Below are 6000 nucleotides of genomic sequence, written 5' to 3' on the forward strand. Positions count from 1 at the left end.
TAAAAGCTACTTAGGCTGCGTTCACACAGGCAGCTCAATTCTGATCTTTTTGCCATTAATTGGTCTTTTTTACCAATCACATCAGATATGTTTCAGAGCTCATCTGATTGGTCAAAAGACTTCATTAGTTAAATAAATATGGTAATTGGGCAGATGCATCACATCAAATAGGACATTTACTCCTGAAATAGAATGACACAGAGAGGATCATAGGCAGTAATTACAATTGGCCACTTGCCATTGATGAATTGAAATATCCACTAAAGTAGCCATGTGACCATTTTCAGAGACCATTTTCAGATGCATTACTCTTAGGCTCTTTGGCTCTGTATAAACAGGCAGCCCAATTCTGATCTTTTTTTCACTAATTGGTATTTTGACCAATCAGATCTGCTGTGTGAACACAGCTTTTGATCCTCAGGAGCCCATGAGCTCAATTCAAGTTGAAATTGCGTCCATTAATTGAAAATCGCCAATTTATACTTTTCATGAGAACTTTTCAATGAATTAATTTAATATCTTCATCCTAAATCTCTAACCCTAATCCAGTACTGCAGTCCCTCTCCCTAGCCATGTTCCTAACCATTCCTTCATCCGAGATGACCTGTAAAGCCTCTCATGACTTTATTCACAGACAACAACACTCGGGACTTAACAGCCCCTCGTGGGCATTTGTCCTGAACCCCATTCCACCCACTGACAGCATGATAACCCTTATCCTGTTTATTGTGGCCTTTTTATTCTGTCTCGATACAAATTCAATAAACCTGCATTCCATTCAGCTCCAGGGTGTGATGTGAACTTCTGATAGTAAAGATAACCTGCGCTGTCTCCAGAATTCCTCCTTGCTTCTAAAATGTCACAGAGTGCTATTAAACCAGGCATCGACTCATTTGACCCCTCCTCCTTGGCCCAATTAATAATTTAATGACTTATTTGGTTTTTCTTTCTCTCTGTCTGTGCAGCAGCCAGTGCTCTCGCCTGGCCTCCCAATTGAGGAGAGTAGGTGGTTTCAAAAAAGAGAGAAAACAATCAAAGCGCCCCTGACAGCGTGTCTAGTCTTGGTCCCTGGCTATGAAATCAATATGGGTTTCTGATGTTTTCATTTATCTGCCGAGAAACAAGACGTGTCCACCGGTCAAAGGGCGGCCGCACAGCGAGACAGGAGACATCATCAATAATCCCTGAATGTCAGGGAAAGGTGAAATAATAAGAAGGAGAGGAAATAATGCAGCCCCTCCTGTGAAAGATATAGGGAACAGACAGACCCCTTACAGTGAGATGTTTACTGGCTAGGTTCTGAGAAGTAGACGGCACTGTATCAGATAGAGACAGGAAGATACACAGTATGAAACTCACTGGCACTGAATAGGCTGTGCAGCAGGTACAGCCAGAAGAGAGCCCAGTTCCTCTCTAGGTCTCTTCCTTCTAGGGATTTGTGCTTGCCAATGTGCCTCTGGTTTGCTTCTGCTTGCTCTTTCGGGTTAAGGAAGGCAGAGTTAATACTATTAAGGTAATCCCATAGAATAACATATTGAACATAGAATTGTAGGATCTCTTAACTTAATAGAGATCCTACAATTCGATGTTCAATATGATACTATATGGGTTTACTTTAAAAGCACTTTGTGACAACTGCTGATATACAAAAGGTGTTACGGATTCCCCTGCCTGTGAGTCTCATCACTTCACGCAGATCACTCCATCCATCCCCCGACGGTGCCAGAGAAACTAGGGGGTCCCTAAACTGGGTCCCCAAATTCCCAGCAACCTCTGTGATCAGGCCACTGATAGGTTGCTAGGGTCAGGTGGTTGCTAGCGGGCGGACACTTGACAGTCCTCTTGCCTGCTCAGGTCACAGCCACCCCACTCCAAGTGGACATGTCTGATGGAGTGCGTGGACAGAAGTGAATTGATGTTACTACTGTAACTTGTGTGTTTACTGTTTACAGTTACAATCTGTCTATTGTTAGTTGTTCATAGTAGGTGTGCAATGTGCTATACGGTCCTTTGCTTATGCCACTGATATATCAATTTATACAGACCATATTATTATTGCACTTGTGCTATCATATCTGATTACCCATTCATTGTCATGCTAAGTTTATTATGTACAGTATATTCATTCATCTCTCTTTGTACAGAAGCACATCCATCTCATTATGTCCTCTGGAAATAAAGTTCCATCTTGTGTCTAACTCTCCATGAGGTTGCCTTATTCCTTCAGACCAGGAAAGGTGTCAGCCCAACTGGAGAGCTGCTCTGTTTCCAAAGGGCTTTATAAATACATATGATTGATTGAATTTGATTGTCTACTTGGCATAGCAAAAAGGTCTCTCTTGAGGGTTTCTTGAGGGTCTTGCAAAGTTTTACAGCAGACTATGGCCTATTTTCAACAAATCCACCATGCTGATCCCTTGAATGGACTCACTGGACAGACATTTTGTACTTCACGTGAATCGTTGCACCTCCAATAAGTATGATGTGTTACATTTGGTATGGTTACTAAAGACAGAAGGTTACTTAAGACACAAACGATGTGAGGGAGGCTGGTCGGGGAGGATGGGCGAGCATATACCGCGACCGTCTAGCAATCCAAAGGTTGCATGTTTGATGCGCATCGGGGACAACTGGAGCATTTAAGCTAACCCTTCCCCGAACCTTTATTATAACCTTAACCCAATTCATCTAACCTTTTACGAGAATTCTCCTAACCTTTGTCTTTTTAGTTCTCCTAATCTTTTACGTACGTCATCCTAACCTTTGACGTTAGTTCTCCTAACCACCACGTGAATTCTCCCCTTAAATCTCCTTTGTTGATGTGACGCAACAAGCAACCAGGTCTCAGAGAAAGACGCATAATACTATACGTCACTCAAACCTCCAGGTCACCAGCGCACCAACATTATGCTGGTCAACTGCAAAACCAGCACCATAGTGCTTTTGAGTTATTTAAGATAAATGTAATGTATTCTCATAAGGCCTTACTCTGAGGGCCTAATTTTTTATAAATACAGTAGCCACATCAGGTCTGCAAGTCACTGAATACTTGCTGCAAAGGGATGTTTCATTCCTATTGGAATCCAGACAGAGTGGGAATACCCAACAATTTTAATTTTTATTCACACACAATCTGCATTCAGAATAACTGCCAGTTAGACGAATAAACAAATAAGACTACTTAAACCATCTCAACTGGAACAATCATTTAAGTCCAAGTAACTGATTGGATTAGTTTAGAAAAATGTTTGTTATTTATCTTTGGGTTGCATAAGATTACATAATCTATCAATGTACATGCAAAAACACAGATATTGAAACAAAAAAACGAACAAATCGAACTGCAATAGAGCATGCTGGGAAGTATGATAATGATGGCCGTGGTTTTGCCAGCTAGACCCCTCAAACTCAACTCTGGACCTTGAAACAAGTTCCACTGCTTGTTTTCATTGTTCCCCTCTAACCAGGGACTTCCTTAGACCTGGCACACCAGGTGGGTGCTATTCAGTATTAAGTAGAACAGAAAACCAGCAAGCTCTGGACCTCACAGGGTAAGATTTGAATACCCCTGATCAAGAACATGCTGCACCAGCAGGTCACCAGCACCAGCTTGAAATGTAGGTTGGTCAATGCTGTTTTTTTCAGCAGGTAAGGACCAATTCAATTTAATAACTCATGAAATGTGTGATGGTGAAGTAAGTAGCCTTGCACAACCCATAACAGCAGCCTATCACCTGTAGCATGAGGCACTAGTCTATCACAGGGCCTTACCCCCAATCTGAGTGCCAAGCAGAGACACATTGGGTCCCATTTTTATAGTCTTTGGTATGCTTCAGCCAGGGATCAAACTCCCAAACTTACAATCTCAGGGTAGTCACTCTAACCACAAGGCCACTGAATTGGTGTGACCACCAGCCATATTTTCGCTGCTGCTTACTCATTGTGACGTGTTCTTGGAAAATCCTGTAGTGGCTTCCAACAATGTCCCAGCATTCTGATATAGGTCAATTCCTGACACCATAAAGAGGGTTTCAATGTGTTTCCAACGTTTCCAAGAAAAGGCTTGAGATATCATTTCTTGATTTAAACAAAAAAACATTTATTTTTCCTCACATAATGTCCAGGTATGTCACACAGTTCATTTGATGTTGAATGATAAAGGATGAAATTAGGTGATAAATCAACCAATGAAATAGTGAAAACTGTGTCTTAAAGCTGGAATCCTTAATGTTGAAACTGCTACTATCCGTTTGGGATATTACTAGAGGCGTCCTATGTCTGTAGGGGGCACAGGGGCACGTGCCACCTCAGGTTTGTTGTTTAAAATATATATATATATTATTATTATATATTATTTATATTTTTTTAATACTACAAGCCACCTAGCACTTTGATGAAGCTGGCTTTAAATAGCCCAGATAGATTCCCAGTCTTCCAACCTCATAACTAGCTAACAACCCACGGGGCAAAACTGGATGAATCAACATTGTTTCCACATAATTTCAACAACAAACAATTCTATGTGATGATGTGGGAAACTGATTGGATTTGAAAAAGTAATCAACATAAGGGAATTCTGTCTTTTTTTCCCAACCAACTCTTAACCTAAATCCAATTAAAAGCTGAAATTGTTTGTTGATTTCATGTTGAAATTGGAGAATTTAGAATTTTTCAAACACCTGAAACAGCTTTTTCCTGCAATCTAGAGCCATAATCATTATTCTTAATTCTATGTAAAAAAAAAAAAAAAGAAATGCTATTTTTCTGCATACCTCTTGAGCTGTCTGCATCCTCCTGCCCTTTGGTTATTTTTTTACAGAAACTAAATATGCTTCTCTGCTAACATCTGGGTAAAAGATTGAAAGGAATGTGAGTCTTATATAGTACATTTAGTTATTGCTTGCTTTTCTAAAGTCTACCAACTTTGCAATCAGGCATGCCAGCTACTATAAAATAGACAAGCTAGCTACTATAGCTTGATTGATAGCCTGAGATGGCTTCTTCCCACTGCGCACTTTGTGCCCCCTCAGATTTTTGGGGTGCATGAAGCCACTGGATATTACAATAACAAAGTTACTGCAAACAACTTTTATTTAACTAGGCAAGTCAGTTAAGAACAAATTCTTATTTACAATGACGACCTACCGGGGAACAGTGGGTTAACTGCCTTGTTCATGGGCAGAACGACATATCTTTACCTTGTCAGCTCGGGGATTCAATCCAGCAAACTTTTGGTTACTGTCCCAACAGTCTAACCACTAGTCTACCTGTCACCCAGTTCAAATGAGGTGCAATCTTAAATTAACCCATTATATGCCTGTCTATAATAGCAACAATAATACGGACTTCCATACATATAAACGGTTTAAATACATTTCTCTAGCAATAATAAATCAACAGAAATAACTTTTATACATTTTCTTTTTATATAGAAAAGAGCTCTGTGGACCTTTTACCCATATTTTTATATAAATAACACTAATTTCTCTCTCTCATGCAGCAATGTACAATAACACTCAATATTGTAGTTTTCACATTTGTTACTTTTAGTATAGTGCTTTTCCGCACCCTCAATCCCACTGCCCTACCAAATGTGGGGTCAGAAACCCTGTCACCAGCAGGTGGCGCACTAAGCATGGTGCTTCAGGGGTCAGGGAGAGCACACGGGTGGAGAAAGGGTAGGTGAGAGGGCACAGAGAGAGGTAGAGAGGCAGATGAAGGGAGAGAGGAATGTGGGGGAAATCATAATACTGTAATTAATGCTTATTTCTATTTTCTCCTGCAGATCTCTTGGACGAAGACATGGAAAAGGCTTTGTTTATGGGTAAGTTTTGGCCCGAAAGAATTATACATTTATTTGTAGAATCCCACTGAGCACAGAAATGTTGGAAAGACTGGTTGATTCAACCACTCTGTGCCCAGTGTGATGTTTCATTGATTATGTTGCTGAAATTGTATGATAAATCCACAGAGTATTATACTATATATTGGTGGTGTTTA

The sequence above is a fragment of the Salmo salar genome, chromosome 01 (genome assembly GCF_965601325.2).
Source record: "Salmo salar chromosome 01, fSalSal1, whole genome shotgun sequence".
NCBI classification, from domain to species: Eukaryota; Metazoa; Chordata; class Actinopteri; order Salmoniformes; family Salmonidae; genus Salmo; species Salmo salar.